At 42.8% G+C, this 24372-nt stretch overlaps 1 protein-coding gene across 6 annotated transcripts in view; it reads right to left on the bottom strand.

The window, feature by feature from the left end:
* SDK1 (sidekick cell adhesion molecule 1) overlaps positions 1 to 24372 on the bottom strand; it is a 724732-nt gene that overhangs the window by 370533 nt on the left and 329827 nt on the right. The window lies entirely within an intron of this gene.

The raw sequence follows: 24372 nt of genomic DNA on the forward strand, positions 1-24372 counted from the left end.
TCAAACCAGTCATTATTCTGTAATGTAAGCATGTTTTAGCCCAGAATCAATTGACTGTTCAATACAATTGAATTCCGACTGCAGCAATCTTAGAAACTTTATTACAGCAGTAAATTGTGGTTTCAAACCAGATGTCATTCATGACCATGCTTGCAGAGGAGGAGACGGTCTACTCTCATGCTGGACTAGGCAATTTCCCTCTCTCTAGCGGTCTTGGCTTTGGGCAGCTCTGAAGTTTAGCCTGGGGGTGGCGGAGCCCCCAGGGACAGAAGCTGCACTGACCATTTCTTCAGCATGGCTACCCTCGCTGTTCCTGGGGTTCCTGTCTCTCTCTATATGGTTTATGTTATGAAAATGAAGAAGTGTTAGTCGCTCAGTCGTGTCCGACTCTTTGTGACCCCATGGACTGTAGCCCACCAGGCTCCTCTGTCCACATAGTTTTCCAGGCAAGAACACTGGAGTGAGCTGCCATGCCCGCATCCAGGGGATCTTCCCGGCCCAGGGACTGAACTTGGGTCTCCTGCACTGCAGGCAGACTCCTTATAAACTGAGCCACCAGTGAAGGCCTTTTTGATTTGACAAAGTAGAGAGCAAAAGAATAGCAGGGGTGGGCTAAAGTTTCTGCAATAGCAGTAATTTTAATGACTGCATGAATACTCTTAAGGGGATCCTTTACTACAGCCTCTTCTATAATTATGATTAAGAATTAAAAAAAAACAACAGAATTTGTCAAACAAAAACAAAAACAGAATTTGTCAAAACTGAAGTCCTCTTTGGATTTCAAGGAGAAAAGTCCAAAGAGTTACTTAACAGAAAGTCCATCTATCGACCTTCCCCTGCCCCTCATTATATATTAATAGTAAGGCATTGGGACTTGAGTTCCTTCATGTTCAAGGCCCAGGCACACACACTTTGGGTCTCAGTTTGTGAAATTCCTAGACGTGATGCCTGGAAGACTCCGCCTTAAGCCCTGCCTTCATTCACCTCTCCAGTTAGACTAAGGGTAGATTTTCAAGTAGTTTTCAGAATGCTCAGGAAGTCTTCTACTTTAAATAAACTCTAATCAGAAAAATTAATTTCTGTATCAGGTGAAAACAGATTCAACTCTCTAGGACAGTCTTTCACTTAAAAGTACCTGTTGAGGCCCACACGTCTGGAGACAAAAACACGGCTAAGACAGAAGTCTCAGCTAATACAGATGAACAAAGAGCTTCTGGGCAGACTGTCCACCAAAGCCACCTTCTGCCTCTGCAGTACACAGCTGTACCTGGGAAGCAGCCCCCCGGCCAGGACTGGTGCAGCCACCACGGAAAATACCACGGAGGTTCTTTAAATTGCTCAGAAAGAGCTACTAAATAATCCAGCAGTCCCACTGCTGGGTGTATATCCAGAAGAGATAACAACTCTAAATCAAAAAGATACATGCATCCCAACATCCATAGCAGCAACGTTTGCAGCAGCCAAGACAGCGAAGCAACCTGAGTGTCCACCGAGAGATGAATGGATAAAAGAGATGTCATACGTGTGTGTATGTATTCACACACACACACATTATTCAGCCATAAAAGAAGAATGAAATGTTGCTATTTGCAGCAATATGGATGGACCCAGAGAATATTATACTAAGTCAGACAGAAAAGACAAATATTGTAGGACATCTCTTACATGTGGAAACTAGACAATAATGCCAATGAATCTATTTACAAAGCTGGAACAGACTCACAGACACAGAAAACAAACTTAGGGTTACCACAGTGGAAGGGGTTGGGGAGAGGGATGAATGAGGGGTATGGGATTAACAGTGATGTACTACTATATATAAAATGGAAAACAACAAGGATTTACTATAAAATATAGAGAACAATACTCAGTATCTTCTAATAAGATGGAAAATCATCTTAAAACATATATATGTCATATATATATATATGATTCACTTTACGGTACACTTAGAACTAACAGAATATTGTAAATCAACTGTACTTAAATAAAAATGCTTTCTCTTAACCTCACCCTCAGCACACCACAATTAAATATCACTGAGACATAACAAGCTGATGGTGCCGTAGAATGACAACTACTTAATCTACCATGTTTTACTTTCCAAATGCCATGAATTGTCTTTTTCTAATTCTCCAGACTACAGTAATGAAAAGAGTCTATGTTTGAAATTCAAGCTTTACAATGAAATGTTGTATTATCATTAGGTCAACAAAACAGGTAAAGTTCTCTCACTGATTTTCCTAATTTTGTTGCTAATAAGTGAATTAAAAAAACTGAAGAAGTAATCGCTTTCACCTTCCCTATTTGTTAAATCCCCAAGATATGTAGCAGCCCTTAGAAGTGTCCTTTTATCAACAAATATCCTATTTTTCAAAATCTTGTATTTAAGATGTAGAAACTGTTATTCTAATATTTTAGGAAAGTGCTCTCTCAGTTCCAGGGTAATGATCTGAATTTATGTCTACATCTGAGTACATAGAGGCAACTTATTTATCTGGTCCTATTTAGTGTCTCATCTTGAATTCTTAACTTATTACTCATGAGGGATGAAGCTAAATCTTGAGCATGGAAGCCTTTATTTTTGAACATGCTTGAGAAAGGTCTGAGAACCAAACTACATAATCACAAACTGCTTCCAAACATAGAGGTGCTACCTGGTCTTGCAGAAGTTACTTAACCTCACTGTTTGTTTCCCAAGTGTGAAACAATATTACACGTCACTTCTCCCTTTATCCATAGAGTCAAGTAAAGTTTAAAGCTTGTAAAGCAACTTCAAGGAGAAAGGCATTTTTAAGTACTAAGTATCAATACCCAGGCTGCTTTTCCATGCTACCTCAGGAAATGTTTCCTGAGAATGGAAGAGAAAGGCCAGGAGGGGTGGTGTGTGGCCCTGTGGGTGAGAAGCCCGCTCTGGTCCAGGGTCTGGCCTGGCCTGAAGGACAGGCAAGGGTGTGTGCTGACCCTCTGCAGCTCAGCCCCGGCCTCCGAGGGCCCTGGGCCGGGATGAGGGCTGCTTGATGTCACAGTGTCTGGGCATCTTGAGCTGTGGGTGCTGCTGAGCCCACCACGGCCCTTTGTAAGCACTTCCTGAGAGTCCAGAGTGTGTGGAGTGCTGCGGGGTGTACACTGTGTGCCCATACGGAGTCCCCAGTCCTGAAGAAGCACACAGACAGAGGCAAAGGAGTGGAGAATCACCCGGGGCCAACAGCAGCCCCTGGGTGCCTGCTATTTAGGAAGCCTCAACACTGGACAGAGTCAAGTTAGGGCTTCTCTGGGGGCTCAGACACTAAGGAACCCACCTGCCAATGCGGGAGATGGGAGTTTGATCCCTGGGTCGGGAAGATCCCCTGGAGAAGGAAATGGCCACCTACTCCAGTATTTCTGCCTGGACAATCCCGTGTACAGAGGGGCCTGGTGGGCTACAGTCCATGGGGTTGAAGAGGAGTTGAAGAAAAGAAGAAAAGACACGATTGAGTGATGGAGCAGGCACGCTACACGTATCTAGCACCACTTCAGACTGTGGTACAGGCTTTTTTTTTTTTTGAGTTTCAAATACCATTTAAGAAATTCTCGAGGAGGATAGTCTGCTGAGTTTCGTTTTTCTAGCTCTTTGTCCTCCTTTCTGTAGATCCAAATCTCCTTCTCGGATCACGCTCTCTGTTTGGAGGGCCTCCTTTGGTCGATCTTCCAGGGCAGGTGTTGTAGAAACTCATTCTCTCAGTTCCCTTAGTCTAAGCTTCCCCCCTTCATTCCTGAATGATATTTTTGCCAGATATAGAACTCACAGTTGACAACTTTTTTTTTTTCAGTCTGAAGAGTTTTCATTTCTCTTTACTTTTCATAAGTATGATGTGTCTTTGAATAGGTTTCTTTGACTTTATCTCATCTGGGATTCACTCAGCTTCTTGAATCTCCATGTTTGGCTTGTCCCCACCCCCACCCCACCCCCCGCAATCTAGGAAGTTTTCGGTCATTATTTCTTTGAATACTTTTTCAGCCCTGCTCTTTTTTCCTCTCCTCCTGGGCATTCCAATGTCATGAATGTTACATCTTTGCTTACGGTCTCACAGGTTCCTGAAGCTCTGTTCTTTTTTCTTTTAAGTAAATGTGTTCTTTATTGTTCAGTGGAGTCAATCTGACCCCTTCTTGTAGCAACAGTCAAGACCAAGCAGTTGACCATGACACCATAAACAAACAAATGAAATCAGAGGCCCTCAAAGCATGAGAGTTCAGAGCCTCAAGGCTGACTTTAATCAGGATGCCTGTGAGAACTCAGTGGCAGAGCTAATGGGGGACATGGCATCTTTAAATAAATTAACAAATGATTATGAAGCAACTTCTCTGTGAGTTTCAAATTGCAGGAATTATCTCTGCCCTCAAGGTACCAATACTCCTGAGACTTTCTGAGGAATCAGGATGAAGGACTATTCAGCTGATTTGGGGTTGTCGATAGAGGTACCATGAACAAGAGGCAGACCTCTTTATACTATACTTTGCAGATAACATGTTTTTTTACAAATTGCAGGTTTGTGGCAACCCTGCTTTGAGAAAGTTTATTGGTGCCATTTTTCCAACAGCATTTGCTCACTTCTGCATCTCTATGTCACATTCTGGTAATTTCTGCAATATTTCAAACTTCCTCATTATTATTTATTGGTCATGGGTGATCTTCAATCAGTGACCTTTGATGTTACTACCATGACCCACTGAAGACTCAGAGGATGGATAGCATTTTGTAGCAATGAAGTATTTTTTAATTAAAAAAAAAAGAAAATGCTGGATCAAATAATTTTTAACAAAATTTCTGTTAAGTATTATAGCTATATCATTAATTAGTTTACAGTCTGCAGTTCATCTGCAAAAAGTGAAATAAAACCTGAAATTTGCAATTATATTTGAAGAATTTATGACAATGTAGTATATTTGTGATTAGGGTAGTTTAACATCTCTCATTAATTATATGTACAATTATTTTGTTATATAGTGAACAATAAGGACAATTACAATCTTAGCATTTAATAAGTTTTAAAGTCATCATTTGAGAGGTTGAACCACACTGAGAGATGAGTGGTCTCTCTACTTGAGTCTTCATTTACTTTTTATTTGAGTTTTAATGCTATATAATATTGATCCACAATTTTAAAAGATTTGAATTATTATCAATCTAAGCCTACACTGCATTCTCTCAAAGCCCATTTTAAAATCTCAAAATTGGTGTCATTTATTAATTTCATTGTAATTTGCACTTAATTAGAACCTCTCCACATTTGAGACATACACAAAACAACTCATTCTGGCATAACTGGGAAATGAGATATCCTGCAAAAGCAAATTTCCCAGACATCTGAAGCTCAATGCTTCAAGCATGGTCAATTGTTTTAGAAACAGATTTTGGAGAAAATTTTCTGAAGTTAATTATACAACAGTTCTTTTCCTTCTTAAATAAAGCATACTGAATGACATTTAACCTTTTCTGGAGGCCTCAGGACCATTTTCACAATTTGTCTATTGTTCTGTAATGTATTGCAGGAATGACAATATCATCCATTCATAAGAATGCAGAGTTTACAGAATGCAAAGCAGTTAAAGGACATTATTTTGCTGGCATGAAATGGGCAAGCAAAGTACAATTATTTTCTCAATTTAGGAGGAAACTGAGTCTCAGGATGAGTGACTAGTCAGTAATTAAATACCTAAACAAAGACAGGAAAAGGACTTTTTAAAAGCTTGTCTTCACATTGTACTTTTATAGAGCCAAAGTCCTTTTCACACATATTATTTCATTTAATTCTAAGAACAATAATTCTTATCCTTCATATTTTACAATGAAGAAAGTGAAACTCGGAGATTTTAAGCAACTGGACTGCAAGGAGATCAAACCAATCAATCCTAAAGGAAATTGACCTTGAATGTTCATTGGAAGGACTGAAGCTGAAGCTCTAATACTTTAGCCACCTGATGCAAAGAGCCAGCTCATTGGAAAAGACCCTGATGCTGGGAAAGACTGAAGACAGAAGAAGAAGGGGGTGGCAGAGGATGAGATGGCTAGACAGCATCACTGACTCTGAGCAAACTCCAGGAAATAGTGGAGGACAGGGGAGCCTGGTGTGTTGCAGCCCATGGGGTTGCAGAGTCGGATGTGACTGAACAACACTCTCCTCTGCCCCGGACCCTGCGCTGCCTGTCGTGGGGAATGGGTGGGGTGGGGAAGCCCGTCTGAGCCTGAGTCCAGAGCTGTTCCTGCCCCCCACCCTGCAGGGTCATCTGCACCCTCAGGGGGAGGTCTGGTGCTGGTGGGGTGACTCTGGCCCCACGCTCTGCACTCCCCTGCCTCCTCCAGGGGCAGGGCTGCCGCGCTGCTGGCCCCCTCCGCGCTGCTGCCTGGACACCTGCCTCTCACCGCTTCTAACCTGAGATCCCAAGCGTGTGTGTGGACTGAGATGAAACAGCCTTTGAATTAGGGTCTGAGGAGCACTCTCTCTTTAATCCAGCCCTGAATTAATGTGGTGTTTATTTTGGCTGTGTAAAGTCAGCTTTGTTGACTCCTGGGTCTCATTTTGGTTCTTAATCACAAAGGTTACTAGATATATGACTTGTCAATAAGCGACAGGTTGTGACTATAATATCTGAGCATAAGCAACTTATACGATAATTAAATTGCCGGGTGGTTTTGCTTTCAAAGCCAGTATATTCTCCAGATGAAAGCTTGAGTTACGATCAAGGATCAAATAGAGGGACAGAGAGCTGCTGAGATGCCGATGACATCTTATTCTAATGGGGCTGACACATGTTTGAAAAGATTCTTTTTGCCCTTTTTGTTGCAAATACTAAAGTCTAGCCCAGGCCCGATTCAATGGTAGAAGACTGTGGTGGGGAGAAAGAAATAGATGTCTAAGGTAGCCAGAGAAATGAGTGAAGCAATTCCTGAGGGGAAGCAAAGAGAAAATATGTAACATTCATCTACACCCCACGAAATCCTTTCTTACTTCAAACTCTTTGGGAATACCCCCATTTTTTGAGAGGCTGGATTTCTCTTGGTGTGGAGAGATAAACACCCCAAGTGTACGTCACACAGAACCTCAGTTCCCAGAGGACTCTGAAGTAAGAAAACCCCTCTTTCTTATCCTAACGGAGAAGACAATGCCTTCACTGTCCGTCAGTTTGTTGACCAGCCAGACGCAGCTCTGAAAACAGGTGTTTGTCCCAGGGGGGTGCTCACATCTCCGCGGGCTGCTGCTGAGGGGTCCCCGTGCCCCCGGCTGTCTGTGACCTCCTGCCCACCCCCAGACTTGCCAGCAGCAGGGCCTGGTCCGTCCCTCCCCCCATCCTGAGACTCTTGCTGCCACACTCGTTTTCCTCCAGCTTCTTCAACACACTCAGCTCTTTTGCTTCGGGCTCTCTAAGCCGCCATCTCCATGGCTGGAAGCATTCTAACCACAGGTATTTGCTGGCTCAGTCTTACACTTTAGGAATCAGTGCAGATGTCAACTTCTTAAAACAGACGTCCTTGACCACCAACCAAAGTTACCCACCACCCATCACATAAATTTCTCGTGCCCTTCATGCAATTTATGCTGTCCCGTGCTAAGTCACTTCAGTCGCGTCCAACTCTCCGTGACCCCAGGGACTGTAGCCCACCAGGCTCTCTGTTCGTGGGATTCTCCAGGCAAGAATACCGCAGTGGGTTGCCATTACCTCCTCCAGGGGATCTTCCCAACCCAGGGATCAAACCTTCATCTCTCATGTCTCCTGCGTTGGCAGGTGGGTTCTTTACCACTAGTGCCACCTGGGAAGCCCCTCATGTAATTTACAGCTATCTAGGATTATCTTGTGTGTTCATCTGCTTACTTGTTAACTGCCTGTCTCTCCAGGTAAACTTTATGAGGTCAGGGACCTTATTTGTCTTCTCTCTGATATATCCATAAAGTGTAAGCCCAGTACTCAATAAATATTTAATTATAGAATAAATGAGTCCTTAATAGCAAAGGTGACAGCACAGTCTCCTAAATTAATGGAGATTATTTTCACTTTAAAGAAAAAAGGAAATCTGCAAAAATATATAAAAATATTTTTATGTTGTTTGAAAAAATCAAATCATACTGTTTCCTATAATAAAAGAGAAAGTATATCAAGTTTCTTAAGTTACCTAATTCAGACTTTTAGATACAAAGCTAGTCTACCTTCTGAGCAATAATATTAATTGCAATCAAATTATAGGTCATGCATACAAAACTACCTCTTAAGAGTTCAATGGAAATAAAATTAATGTTGGAAATTTACATAAAGGTAAAAGAATAATTTTCAAATGCACTTTATATTTTAGAGAAAAATCCCTATATTACTATGCAAAGCCACAGCAATAAAGATCTCAACCAGATATTTGTTAATGCTGCAGTATTCACTGTGTTATGTGAGAGTATAAGGGTATTTGAAAATAGAAATAATCAAGTGTGTGAACATTCCTGGGGATTTACTAAAAGGGAGGAGGGGGTGGCTGCTAAGACTGCAGACCCCCCGGCCTCTTGGGTGCTCTCCTGATCACCTGAGAGCCCCTTTTGTTCAAGCAGTGACCACACGGTTGCAGGTAACTTGGGGTGTGCAAGCACTCTCACAGGCTTTGCCTTTGATGGCCCTGCTCTGCGTTCAGTTCAGTTCAGTTCAGTTGCTCAGTTGTGGCCAACTCTTCACGACCCCATGAACCGCAGCAGGCCAGGCCTCCCTGTCCATCACCAACTCCCGGAGTTTACCCAAACCCATGTCCATGGAGTCACTGATGCCATCCAACCATCTTATCCTCTGTCGTCCCCTTCTCCTCCTGCCCTCAAACTTCCCCAGCATCAGGGTCTTTTCAGCACCTGAAAAACTCTGTTTAAGGAAAAGTACATTGTGAAGCCCTGAGAAAGAAAGAAGAGAAAGATTCTCCCTAAACAACTTGTTCATATATTGAATTAGAAATGACAACAATCAGATTTCTGCCCTTAATGATTCCAACATGAGAACTTTAATAAAAACAATCAGATTTGGGCAATGAGCTTTTTCCTGTCTCATTAAAATAGCATGGAAACATTGAAACAGTGAACAAACAAGTTACTAGTTGTGTGTCCTGTGTGTGACAACCTCACATCAAGCTAGTCATTGTGAAGGAAGCAGAAGTATTTCACGTGACTCCCTCCCTAAGATGAGGCTTCTCAGGTGGTGCTAACAGTAAAGAATCCATTTGACAATGCAGGAGATGCAAGAGACATGGATTCGATCCCTGGGTCAGGCAGATCCCCTAGAGGAGGAAATGGCAACACATTCCAGTATTCTTGCCTGGAGAATCCCATCGACAGAGGAGACTGGTGGGCTATGGTCCACGGGGTCACAAAGAGTCGGACACGACTGGGCTCATATATACACACACATAACTCTAAGAAAGCTGGGAAGGAAAGCAAAATGCATACATGTGGAACAGTGGAACAACTAACTGCAGCATATTACTGGCTTTAAGTATCACAATATCTGCCACTGAAAAGTTAGAGAAATATCAATGCCCTACCCTGTTCCTGAAAGGATTTAAAATGTAAAAGACATTGTAGGCAATATTAAAAGTTGATAAGAAATGTTTAAAGAGCTTTAATAAAATCTCTTCCTCTGTACTCAAATAATATATCAAATGGTTTTAAGACAATTTACCAAAAGATAAAAAAATAACACAAAACTAAGAAGCTTGTGGAAGACTTGGGGCATCGGCCACATGTTTTGCTCCCTTGAGCTTGCGATGGAGCTCAATCCAAAACCCTGCTGACAAACACCAAGAGGAGACAGCCTGGAGTTCCTAACCTTTGTAAATTCTCCTTTGATAGCAGAAGTTTTGTCCATCCTGGAAAGCAGCTAAGAAAAGGTTTGCAAAATACCAACTTCAAGACAAAGAATTCACTCTAATGACAGGAAACCACTTGTTGGTGCAAATGAATAAATAAAAACAATAAAACTGTAAGATGAGACAACAATGAAAACAAACCACTTGGGAAGCCAAAGACAAGTGCAGGAAAATTATTTGACAACATTTCACAGCCATACCTGATCAAAACTATCAGTAAACTAGGAAAAGAATTTCCTCAATTTGGTAAGCAGCATATACAGAAATCCTACAGCTGACATCTTACTTCACGGGGACATACCGAACGCTTCCCTGTAGGCCTGGTAACAAGACAAGGGTGTCTCTGCCCTTGCCCCTCCTCTTTGACATGGCAGTGGAATTTCTAAGCAGCTCAATGATGCAGAAGAGGAAGTAACAGGCAAGAAGATAGGAGATGGAGAAAAACAACTGTTCCTATTTAGTAGGGGGCATGATGGTCTACCTGGTAAATCCCAAGGAGTCTACTTTTTAGAAAGCTCCGCGAGGAAGTGAACTTAGCAAGGTCACAGGACACAACATCAACATGAGAGATGAACCGCATTTCTATACAGTAGTGAGAAACACATGGAAACGAAAATAAAAACACAATCCCCTTTTTACAATTACCTAAAAAAGAAACATTTAGGTATAAATCTTAACGAAACACATTCAGAACCTGATGCTGGAAACTACAAAATATAATAGAGAGGTCAAAGATTTAAATATATGTTCCATGGATTGAAAGAAGTCTATTTTCTTCAAATGGATGTATAAGTTTAATACAAGTCCTATAAAAATCCTAAGGAAAAAAAATTTAAGTATAAAAGAGATTATTCTAAAATTTATATGGAAAAGCGAAGAAGCTGAGCCAACTTTGAGAAAGCAGGATAAAGTGGAAGGGTTCACTGTACCCACTCTGAATTCTTATTGCGTGGTTAGAGTAATAAAGACTCCGCGGTGCTGGCGCACAGGTCACTGGCTCAGGGCTGGACACATAGGTCGATGGGACAGACGTGCCGCTGCTGCTGCTGAGTCGCTTCAGTCGTGGCCGACTCTGTGTGACCCCACAGACAGCAGCCCATCCGGCTCCCCCATCCCTGGGATGCTCCAGGCAAGAACGCTGGAGTGGGTTGCCATTTCCTCCTCCAAGGCATGAAAGTGACAAGTGAAAGTGAAGGGACAGACCTAGGAACCCAGAAAAAGGCTGACAGAGGTACAGCCAGCTGCTCTGTGACCAAGTCACAGCAGCGGTTCAGAGGCAGAGGAACAGTCTTTCCAACCAGCGGTGCTGAAAGGATTAAACATTCGTAAGAAAAAAAATAGGGCCTGACCTAAACCCTACTTCTCATATAAAAATTACCTCCAAATATGTTGGATTAAATGTGAAAAGTAAAACTATTAAACTTCTGAAAGAAAACATAAAAGGAAATCTCTGGGTTTTAGGATTTGGTGAAGAGTTCTAGACATGACCCCAAAGACACGATCCATAAAAATCAATAAATTGGGATTCTTCAAATTTTAAACTTTTGCTCTGCCAAAGAGCCTATTCAGGGAATGAAAAGACAAGCTGTGGACTGTAATAAAATACTTGAAAGCCACACATTCTCTAGAATACACAGAGAATTCTCCTGAAACTCCATAATAAAATGGGCAAAAGATATGAAGAGACATTTTATGAAAGAGGGTATGGGATGGAAAATAAGCACATGAGAAGATATTCAGAAACACCAGTCATGAGAGAAATGCAAATGAAAACATGCTGAAGTATCACTAAGGTGCTATTGGAACAGCTAAAATAAAAAGGAGTGGCCATTATTAGAGAAATGCAAATCAAAACCACAATGAGGTACCATTACACACCAGTCAGGATGGCTGCTATCCAAAAGTCTACAAGCAATAAATGCTGGAGAGGGTGTGGAGAAAAGGGAACCCTCTTACACTGTTGGTGGGAATGCAAACTAGTACAGCCACTATGGAAAACAGTGTGGAGATTCCTTAAAAAACTGGAAATAGAACTGCCATATGACCCAGCAATCCCACTTCTGGGCATACACACTGAGGAAACCAGATCTGAAAGAGACACGTGCACCCCAATGTTCATCGCAGCACTGTTTATAATAGCCAGGACATGGAAGCAACCTAGATGCCCATCAGCAGATGAATGGATAAGGAAGCTGTGGTACATATACACCATGGAATATTACTCAGCCATTAAAAAGAATTCATTTGAACCAGTCCTAATGAGATGGATGAAACTGGAGCCCATTATACAGAGTGAAGTAAGCCAGAAAGATAAAGAACATTACAGCATACTAACACATATATATGGAATTTAGAAAGATGGTAACGATAACCCTATATGCAAAACAGAAAAAGAGACACAGAAATACAGAACAGACTTTTGAACTCTGTGGGAGAAGGTGAGGGTGGGATGTTTCAAAAGAACAGCATGTATACTATCTATGGTGAAACAGATCACCAGCCCAGGTGGGATGCATGAGACAAGTGCTCGGGCCTGGTGCACTGGGAAGACCCAGAGGAATCGGGTGGAGAGGGAGGTGGGAGGGGGGATCGGGATGGGGAATAAGTGTAAATCTATGGCTGATTCGTATCAATGTATGACAAAACCCACTGAAATGTTGTGAAGTAATTAGCCTCCAACTAATAAAAAAATTAAAAAAAAAAAAAAAGGAGTGGCAATAACCAAATGCTGGCAAGGATCTGGATCGCTGATGCATTGCAGGAGGCAAGGTAGGAGGGTCCGGCCACAAGGGAAAAGTAAGCATACACTGAGGAGAAGACTTGGCAATTGCACTTCTGTTTAAGCCTGGTAGCTCCGTCAGTAAAGAATCCACCTGCAATGCAGGAGACCGGAGTTTGATCCCTGGGTTGGGAAGATCTCCTGGAGAAGGAAATGGAAACCCACTCCAGTATTCTTGCCTGGAGAATCCCATGGACAGGAGCCTGGCAGGGGGCTACAGTCCATGGGGTCGCTTCTGTTTAAGCGGGCTTCTCCCACCCCGCTTCGGCAGGCGGAGGGCAGCACCTCCCCCTCACTGGTGCCAGGTGGGAACGCCGGGCTGGGGGCGGGAGTGCAGGCGGCCCGTGGCCTCGGCTGACCCCGCCCCGGGTGGGATGTGGACGGGGTCCCTCGCTGCTCCCTGCAGAGCCCCCGCTGTCGCTGTGGGGAGGGCGCCCTGTCACCACCGGTGGATGTGGAAGTCCCGAGCCTCTGCCAGGCCTCCTCCGACACCAGCCCAGTGAGGAGGCAGCAGGGACCTGAGCAGCGCCAGGTCTGAGTACACGCCCAGGCCCCCGTGCGTCTCCCCTGAAACAACAGGGCACCCCCGACCACCCAGCGGGGACAGAAGGCTCAGCGGCACACTCAGCCTTCTTTCCCACCTCTCTGGGCGGGGGCAGGGGAGTGGAGCTGCCCAAGGCGGACTGGCAAGGCCGAAGTCGAGGCTCTCCACTCGCTTTATTGGTGGAGTCTGTGAGTGTCGTGTTTGATGGAATAAAGTGGTTATTGGCTAAGGCTTTTCTGTCTTGCGAGACCAACCCTCCTGTGGTCCTTTGTCTAGAAAGGACAGGGCTTCTTGAAGGCTCTTTCCTCTGTGCCCACTGGCATCTGGGTTTTCCGCTTCTCTGGCACTCCGTCCGACACACATGAGGTGAGGAGAAAGCTCGGGGAACCGACCACTGTCATTCATCGGGTCCCCAAGTCCCGAGGCAATCTGCCTTCTGCAGTCCACGTTTCAGGCTCTCCTTACGTTTTCCATATAAAAAGTTTATAGATTTTAGCTGTACTGAGCAGGAAAAATAAGCACATCTACTCCATCTTTCCAGAAGCAAGGGTTGAGAAGATTCTTTTAACGGTCTTTCTTTCTCTTCCACAGACTGATGATCAGCAAAATAAGATTCAAGGATCATTAGCAGATAGAAATGCCGGAGGAACAACAACAGAAAAACCTGCTACAGGATGGAAGTGGGAAGAAGAGATGGATACATTACAAACTGTACACCAACTTTAGGAGTAAAAACAAGGACCCTGCCTGCTCTGCTTAGGGCAAAAGACAACAGCTTGGTGATGGAGATGGCCAAAAACTATCCAGGGCAAAGAGCAGGAAGGCAATAATACTTTAAGAAAACAGGAGGATGAAAGTTATGTTAATACACACGGCCTTAAGGTACAAAAACACAAAACCTTTTTTAAGGTCTCGTGTCAACTTTTAATGAAGCGGAGCTAAAGAGAGATTCTTCACAATGTTAGCCAAACATCGCTCAGTCCCATTAGTTGAAGATGAAACCTAATTGCTGAGAAAAAAGGCAGAGACAGAAGCTCCAAATCAGCGGCTGACATTCTAAAGACACATGGTAAATTACAGTGGGGGAGAGAGGATGAGTAATTAGCACTACACAAATTTCAATATCTTGGCTTTTCTTATAATTAGCAGACAAGCAATTTAAAAACCACAGCCCCGCACTGTTATTTTCCAAGGTAATAGAAAAAAATCCTTGCAAGAAATGGTTTAAATTCCTTTCACTCACTCCATGGGGTTTTATTACAAAAGTTGGTAAAAAACAGCTAGAGGAGGAAAAGCTAGAAAATAAAGGATTTGTCTCATATTATAACTATTATACTTAAGAATATGAGGATGTATATCCATTTCAAGGTCTTCAAAGGATTTTCAAACTAAGGATTTACTCAGCATTGTTATTCTAAATATAAAATGAATGTATCATTCGTACCATGTTATTTCAGTTTTCTTTAAGAAATTACAATGGTAAATATTAGAGGTCTCCTAGTTATTAGTGTTGGACACCCTAGGGAATCAGAAGCAATGAAACGCTCTCTTTTTACAGTAAATTACTTTCCTATAATTATATTTTAGTCTCTAAATTCAATATACAATATAATACAATAATTAGAGAATCAATAAATTGGAAAGTAATTAAATATATTTTCTTTCATTCTTTAATTAATTTTCTTAATGCTATTTTAGAAGTTAGCACCTACAAGGGGTTAGAAATTTAGACAATAATTACATTGGATGCAATCATCTTTGCTTTTTGAATAACCTTAAATACAGAAGATGATTTAAAGGAAGAGAGAACAGTATACTCTGTGAGAGAAAGTCGGACTATAATTTCAGAGCACCATCATCAAATCCTGGGTAAAGAGAACAAGAAATGAGTAGAAATAGATAAAAGAAGACTTCTCATCACTACTGGATGGTCACATAGGTCTGAGAAGAGAGGGGATAGTCAAGGTCACACAGAGGAGTGGGGACTTGAGCCAGGACCACAATGAACATCAGATGTTAAGTGAGCCCCTTGGCAGAGAGAGGAGGGGAGGATGTGCGAGAGAGGGCCAGCACTCCCTTCAGTTCAGTTCAGTCGCTCAGTCGTGTCCGACTCTTTGCGACCCCATGGACTGCAGCACACCCAGCTTTCCTGTCCATCACCAACTCCCGAAGCTTACTCAAACTCATGTCCATTGAGTTGGTGATGCCATCCAACCACCTTATCCTCTGTTGTCCCCTTCTTCTCCTGACTCCAATCTTTCCCAGCATCAGGGTCTTATCCAATGAGTCAGTTCTTCACATCAGGTGGCCCAAGTATTGGAGTTTCAGCTTCAGCATCAGTCCTTCCAATGAACACCCAGGACTGATCTCCTTTAGGATGGACTGGTTGGATCTCCTTGCAGTCCAAGGGACTCTCAAGAGTCTCAAGTCCACTCTCAAGAGTGGACTCTTCTCCAACACCACAGTTGAAAAGCATCAATTCTTTGGTGCTCAGCTTTCTTTATAATCCAGCTCTCACATCAATACATGACTGTTAGAAAAACCATAGCCTTGACTAGGACTAACAACAGGGAGGTCAAACAACAGGGAGGGAACACAGCCCCACATATCAACAGAAAATTCGAGACGTCCTGGGTTGCCCACAAAGTTCCTTTGGTTTTTAAGTAAAACTACAAGACACATTTTTCATTTTCACCAACAACTTTATTAAACAGTGTATTCACTGTTTTGTTCCACCAACTTTTCCCATTTTTCAAAATTCAAGCAACTTCATAATTCTATCTTCCCAAAACTTTTTTTTTTTTTTTTTTTGAGCAAAGAACTGTTCTGGTGCCTTCTATGGTCTTCTAGGGAATTGAAAATTTTTCCATGAAGAGGATTTTGTAAAGACTGAAATCAATGGACATCTGAAGGTGCAGTGTCTGGTGAACACAGTGGATGAATCGGAATTTCCTAGCCAAGTTGTAACAGCTTTTATCTGGTCATCGAAGAAACATGTGGTCTTGTGTTATCCTAATGGAAGACCCTGCACTTTCTGTTGACTAATTCTAGACAGTTTTTGTCTTGTGTTGCTTCAGTTGGTATAATTGGGAGCAGTATCTGTTGGAATTAACTGTTTGGTTTTCTGGAAGAAGCTCATAATGAAGGACCCCTTTCCAATCCCACCATATACACAAGATCATCTTCTTTGGATGAAGTCCAGCCTTTGGTGTAGTTGGTGGTGGTTCACTTTGCTTGTCCTATGACCGCTCCCATACCACATTATTGTACAGTACCCACTTCTCATTGCCCATCACAATTTGTTTCTTAGAACGGAACGTTTTCATTTTCTCATAAGTAGAGAATTGCATGTGGAAATAGAGTCAAGAAGGTTTGTTTGTGTTTTTTTTTCACCTGACTTAGGGGCGTCCCCAGTGGCTCAGAGGCAAAGAATCTGCCTGCAATGCAGGGGGTGCAGGCAGACCTGGGTTCGATCCCTGGGTTGGGAAGATTCCCTGGAGAAGAAAATGGCAACCCACTTCAGGTATCTTGCCGGGATAATCCCACGGACAGAGGAACCTGGTGGCCTACAGCCCACAGTGTCTCAGAGTCAGACACGACTGAGCGTGCACACATACACACACATGTACACTATGGCGCAACCCAAACAGCAAACTGGTTAACATAACCAGCCTGGCGCAAATGATTGTCAGCACTTGATTTGGGTATTTGGAGTATGTCAGTTATCTCTTGAGTGGTATAACATTGATCGCTCTCAGTTAATATCTGGATTTCATCGCTATCAACTTCAGCTGCTCTGCTCAATCATGGAGCATTGTCTAGAGAGAAATCTCCAGCACGAAACTTTGCAAACTGCTTTTGACATTTTGGGTCGGTCACACACCTTTTCCACACACTGCACAAATCTTTCTTTTCTGTTTGTTTCAGTTGTGTTTTACCTTTGTTGAAATGATAAAGCATAATATGGTGAAAATGTTGCTTTTTTCTTCCATCTTCAATATTAAAATATTAAAAATTCACCATAAGACTTTTTAAAACACATACTGATACGACAACTGTCACAATACAATCTAACAAAATGTTTCAAATGAAGTTAAAGACAATTAAATGGCATCTTAGGAGGAGAAAACTTTTAGGCCAACCCAATAATACTGTGAAGATGTCAGTTCTTCCCAAATTTAACTTATACTTTTAGTGTAATTCTAGTCAAAATCTTTAAGAAAAAATTGTGAACATTCCACTGTGATTCTGAAACTCATTTGAATAATTAAGAGGCAACACTAGGACACAAAAAATGTAAGTAATTGAGGTAACTTGCAATAACAAATATTAGAACATTTTCTTATGCAAAAAAGGCAGTTAGTAAAAGGAAGACAAGGTCATAATAAAACACAGATGAACAAACAGATCTTGATGCACCTAGATGCATGATCTACAAGTAGCATTACAAATTAGCGTGGGATACTTCGCTATTCATAAAAAGTAATAAATTGTCAATACCCTCCAGAAACAATATATCTATATTAATGCATTATATAGGAAATATATTGTCATGTTAATATATAATGCCATCTAAAACTTTATTTATATTATGTTCATTTAATTAAAAAAGACTACAATTATAGAAAATAGACAAATCACACACAGGCACATGAAGCACAACTGGATGATAAGCAACTGAAAATACTAAAGCAAAATATCAAGACACTACTTTTGTCCATCAAATTGACATATAATTTAAATCTGCAAAATACTCAATGCTGAGGACATGTACACTAGATACGTACACACTCTGAGAATGGGTGTGTAAATTGATACAATTCTATAAAACAGGAGTATGCTTCATATTATATATTCTATAAACTGGGTCAAAAGCCATAACATTTTTTATAATGCTTTACAGACGACGTGATACGTATATGTTGCATGGCAAAAATATACCCTCTGATCCAGTAATTCCAATTGTAGATGCTATTCTAGGATAACAAGAAAGAGACCAGGATTTAAACTTTCATCAGCACATCAGTTAAAATAACACAAAAACTGAGATGACATCATCAATATGTATCCGAAGAAAAACAGTTAAATGATTTAAGGTACATAAATAAAATAAAAAATTATTCAGTAAAACTAAAGTATATTTTAAGCATATTTAATAACAAGAAATTCTCACTATTTAATGATCACTTAAGGCAAACAACAAAACTGGGAATATAGTATGATCACAAATGCACACACATGTGGGCACATATATACGCACACATACATAAAAAGAAGAAATCAGGGGAAGGAAATATATCAAAATGTTAAGAGTAGTTATCGTGTCCTCTTTTTAGAGTTGGTAGGTTATTTTTTCTTGATACAGTCTTGTGATTTCTAGGTTGTCTATAAAGTTTTAGAATCAGACTGATTTTTTAAGGAAAAAAGGAAATCAGAAATCATTTGGGGTCTCCGAACAGAAATTACAATTGCAACTACAGTTATTTATACAACCATTTATTTAAATGTACCGTGTCTCCCCACTCAGTTAGAAGTTAGAGCAGGACCAAGAACAGTGGTGCTCACAGCGGGTAGTCTGAGGACCTGGCACGTTGCAGGGACTGAAGAGAATACTGATGAATGAAGGAATAAACGAAAGAAAGGAACGGGAGGGAGTGGAGGAGGGAAGGAGCGGCCGGGTCAGGGTGGATCTGGCAGGCAAGGAGCCCCCCAGCCACTAGCTTCTCGCGGATGTCCTCGCAGCACACACGTGACCGGCCTTAGAGTGCATGCCGGACACATGCTGAAAGAATGAGTAAGCAGACAAACCAAGATTTACTGCTTAATTAAGACAAGAACAAATACCACAAGACCCTATTTTTTTTCTCTGACACGTTCTGAGGGCCACTGAAAGCAGAGCTGACAGCAACACATATGCGTTTGTACTGGTGTTGGGCGACTGAGGTTCCAGCAGCAACATCAGTAAGACCAGCTCACATGGGTCACGTCTGATAATAATCTACTTGTTTCTTTTTAAAATATCAAACCACCAGAGCACATCTATCTTCTACTTTTTCTGCCTCCTCGTATAGGTCCCTGAAAAGAGAAGAGGGCGTCTTATTTTTTGAGCTATCTCCAACGTTTGGCAGTTCTATGAAATTTCCATAGCCAAGTAGGGGAGGTTGTCTATCCCAGGGCAGAACTGAGCCTGTGATTCATTTTCACTCCACGGAATAGCCTGACCTCTTCACGTCCAAAGACATTCTGATTTCACGGCATTTCTACTCTGCTATGTGATCATCATAAAACTTAAGAAAATTCGAGCCTTTTTTTTTGTCCCTCACAAGTCTGAAATTCAGAAATTTGTAATTGGTTTTCAAATACATTTGAATTTATTCATGTTGAAAGGTAATTCTAAGGTATGAAACATTAGTTTAATTGTCTGAGAGAAATCGGTGCACTTCCTGCTAAATGATAAGAAAATGAGAGAGGTGTTTTTCTATCATAAGTTGAAGAAATTTTCTCCCAAGTAATCTTCCTTGAAGAACAAAACCATCTGACAAAGACAAACCACTATATTCGAGTATTTCTGGTGGGTCACACAGAGTCTTATAAAGAAACATGAGCCCAGTGAATTGCCTGTAAATGCAGACTAAAATATTAATGTACTTTTTTTCCTGAAATGTTTTGAGACTACACATTAGGAAAGGTGTTACATAAATGCAAAGTATTACTTTCAAATTAAATTTTCTTGGAATTCAAAGACAAGTCATATAGGTTTTACTCATGTAAAGTTTATACTGGTCTTGCAGTGGAGAGTGTAATCAACTTGAACAAAATATTGGTATGTTATACGGGGTTAAATCTAAGGTGGAATCTTACCATGAAGACGTGCTTTCCTACTTTCTAAACAAGATTGACCGTGTGATGTTTGCTTGGTGATTTATCTGTAAAGTTACACAATGATCTCATAATCCAATATCAGTAGAACTGCTCCGTGAAAGATTTATTGGATTTCTCTTTATCCTAAATGCCAGCAAAAGACACAGGCGATTCAGTGGGCTTACTTTTTCATTTACTATGTGTAAAATCTGGAAGGGAAACCATGTGAGAATTATTATAAAAAAATAAACGTTTGCCACTATCACTGAATGGCAACAGTAAGCTTCAAGTGGATTACTATAATTGTGGCAAAAAAAAAAAATCTATTTACTCACAGCCCTCAGAAAATTATAGTTACAATAAAAAGATCAATATTGTATGATGCTTGGGACATAAGTATAACATGCCATTTAATTCTGGCTTCGTGACACTCACACTGGAAGTCCATCCAGCCAGTGTTGGCTATAATGCTGGGGTCATGGCGAGAACACCAACCACTGCTCTGACAGTAACCAAGCTGTCTGTCCCAGCTGTCATTCCCTGTCTTTTCCAAAGGTTAGATCTGCTATGGGTTATAAACCGTAAAGCTCATCTCAAAGCGTAATTGCCACTGGGTGCTTCTGCAAGGCAATATTCTAAGAAATGGACGGATATATTTGCAAAAGCATTTGGCAAAAATATTTTGTAGCTTAACTCAAATACAAAACATTCATTTCCACGCAGATGATCAAAACAAGTATTTCTAAACTGAAAGTGTTTTTGTTTGCAATAGAAACACATGTCCTGGCTGTCAAAACATTTCTAAATAAAATATGATTTTTACAAAAAGTATTTAATTTGACAAACATGTGCCTGTGGACACATAGACTCAAAGTAAAATAAAATTATGTATGGATTCATCAGAAATAAAAACAATAATTTCCAATTGTTTATTCCATGGAAGAAACTGAGCAAAAGTTTTATATGTATCATCTAATTTAATCCTTGTCATTATTATTAAATGAGAAACAGATAAGAAACTTGAGGCCTGGAGAAGCAATGTGTCCAGTTTCACAACAGTAAAAGCGTGTAACACTGGATTTCACTGAGGCACAAAGCAAGAACAACAACCGTAAAAATGTTTTAAAGGAAAGGAGCTCCAGGAGCAGCCCCGCGGCTCAGCGGGGTCTGTAAGGAATCCTGCCTTCCGTCTTGCTGTGGCTGCAAGGGAAGCTGGGAAACGGAGGGCTGGGAGGACGGCCACTTTCTTAGAGGAGGGGCTGGCAAACATGTCTCGCAAAGCGCCAGAGAGTAAACAGCTCAGGGTTTGTGGCCACGCGGTCTCTGTCACAGCTACCCAACTCCTCTGCCCACGCAGATGGAAAACGACCACGGACAACACACAAATGAGGAGCTTGCTATATTCCAATAAAAGCTTATCTACAGAAACACCCAACTGGCCGGGGGTGGGGTGGGGGTGGGGCACGGATTTGCCCTTGGCAGCTGTAGGTTGCTGACCTTAGAGAAACCATGGTTCAGGTCAGGAACGGGAAGCACAGAGCGCCACCACCTTGAACAAAGCCACGGTCCCGGTACGAAAGATGGCCGTGAGCAGCGCACCCCGAGAACAGAGCAAAGTCTCAGTCTAGGCCCCGAAGATCCCACAGGCCGTGCTTTCCACCACTACTTTTTTTTTTTTTTGCTTGTTTCCTTTACTTTTTAAAAAAACTGCTTTGATTTTTATCATTGTATCTCCAACAAGATCACCTTAGAATCCCCAGAAAGTGAACCCGGAAAGACACTTTGCATATTATCTGCAATGTCCTGCCTGCAAAGATTCTAGAAGAGGAATCTGAGGTCTGAAGAGCTAGGTTGAGGCAGGAGACAGATGGGTCCCCCACCCCACCCCCCAGCCCTGCTAAAGCAATTGGAGATTCATTCTCTATTGACTTAAACTGCAAGGCAAGAACAGCAGGGCAATTGCTCAGACCACTTATTTCTCGTTCCTGAAGTCAGGAGACCTCCCCAACCACACATGTCCAGAAAGGTTTCTTGCAAGTCAAAGGGGAGTTATATTAGGGGATGCTCCCCACCCAGACACCTCTTCGGTAGGGTCCACCTTGGCCGAGAGATGGGTGTGTACACATGGGAGGATCCTGAGACATACCAAGCACGGCCTGCGAACCAGGCAGGCCAGAATGATGGACCAAAGGAAAGTGCAAGTGCAAGTCGCTCAGTGGTGTCCGACACTTTGCGACCCCATGGACTGTATAGTCCAGGCTAGAATACCGGAGTGGGTTGCCATGCCCTCCTCCAGGGTATCTTTCCAACCCAGGGATCAAACCCAGGTCTCCCACATTGCAGGCGGATTTTTTACCGTCTGAGCCACCATGGAAGCCCAGAGGAAACCTGGGAGAAATGCCCCATGTAAGTGATTTAAACTGCCACAAGGGGGCGACTCAGTGATTCTCTCTCCAAGTCCACCTGTGTGCCTATCCACATGTACTGTACTCCTGTTCCTCTTAATAAACGCATAACTTGCTTCACTACTTTCCATCTTTGTGGAAATTCTTTTCTGCAAAGCCAAAGGGCTAGGGCCCTTGTCACTGACCACCGGTCTGATGGCCAGGGTCTAGCGCTCTCACCTCCGTGAGCAGCCCAGTCTCTGGCTGGGAACCCAAGGCCGGCTCCAAGCCGTTGCGGGCCAGGGCTGCCCGAGATCAAAGTGACTTTCTAGAAGTCGCACCCCAAGTTAGAGGCAGAGATGAAACTTGTCCCTGGACTCCCCTTTCCACCACCACGACTGCTCCTGCTTCTAAGAACACCGACAACAGCAGTGGCAAAGCGGGCGTCTCAGAGCACTGAGGACCCACTTCACAGTAAGCACCTCGTTTATCCTTCACAAGACCCTTCAGTTGGGGTCTATCCACTACTGTTCAGTCCTTATTCTGCAGGTAAGAGCTGAAGCCCAAAGATTAACCAGTCTGCCAAGGGTCACACAGCCAGGAACTGGCAGGGCCAGAGTGAGTCCAGGTCTGATTTTCGAACCACCGGGCTGAACCAACTGCAGTCTCCTGTGAGCCACGTCGCTCTCCAGGACGTTGGAAAGGTGCGTAAAGCGCCTAAGAAACACTTAGGAAGCCTGGGCTGTCCTGAAGTAGTAATCATACGGTTAGCTTTGTTTTCACAGCACTCAGAGAGGAGTTAGGAGTTAGGCTGCATCATTACCGCACTGATAGTCCTAAAGCTCTTAATGCACCCACTGCCATGAAGGCGGTTAAAACAGTTTCTGGAGCAGCTTCCCTTCTGAAATCCTCTAACCTTTGGGAGCAAAACCTTTCCTGTCAACCTGTGAAGCTGCCACAGCTCCCCTCTCATGCCCTCGCTCTAGGCGCTTACGACGCATGCGCTGACCCCAGGTCACGGAAAAAAGAGGTGGTCTTCGCAGAGCATCTGAAACCAGAAAACTTCACTGTGAACATCTGAATCTTGCAAAACAGCCCAAGTGTCCATTTGATGCGTTGTGTGTAACTGCATATTCAGATTTACAAAAAACTGCCAGACTGTTCCTATAGTGGCTGAACCATTTTACATTCCCACCCGCTATGCATGGATGAGTGACAGAAGTGTCCCCCCATCCCCACCAAGTGCTTGGACCAATTTGAGGAAGCTAAAAGTTCCCTTCTCTACGACAGCTGTTGTCTGGCTTCCTGTACGTCCTCTGCCGACCAGGGCCTGCTTCACCTACACCCTGCTCACCTAACTGACCTTCCTACTTCCTTGACCCAGGCCCCAGCTAGTGACTGCTCTTATCAAAGCGGAGGGGAGGGGCCTGCCCCTCTAGCTAGTTTCCGTGGTAACTAATGAGCCGGCCTGACCTCAATTCCCCTAAACCTGGTAATCCCCTCCCCCAGGGAGCAAAGACTGCCCCAGGTGCTGCCCTGCCCACAAGGCAGGGTGTCGCCCCAGGACCTTGCCTCCGATAGGTTCTAGGTACGTTCCCCCACCCAGTACACCACCAGCTGTCTCTGTTGCTGACTCCTGGCTCTCTCCTCACTCTCAAAGCTGGGTGATAAAGGCCAGGTAGCCTGTTATGTACAGGTCAACAACCGGTGGAGCAGCCGGGAGACGGAGGAAAATCCCGTGAATGCGGAGATGTCGGGAAATCCAGGGTGGGGAATGGGAAGCCGCGGGTGTGCGCCTGGGCAGCTCTCCACCAACACGCAGGGCCCAGAGGCCTCCGGGGTGACCTTGAAAGTGTGTGTGTGTTGGGGGCAGAAAGCCCAAGGTGGCTGCTCACAGGACGCTGGGCCTTGTGGTGACTGTCCTTGATAACAGTGGCTG

The sequence above is a fragment of the Cervus canadensis genome, chromosome 32 (genome assembly GCF_019320065.1).
Source record: "Cervus canadensis isolate Bull #8, Minnesota chromosome 32, ASM1932006v1, whole genome shotgun sequence".
In the NCBI taxonomy this organism is placed as follows: domain Eukaryota; kingdom Metazoa; phylum Chordata; class Mammalia; order Artiodactyla; family Cervidae; genus Cervus; species Cervus canadensis.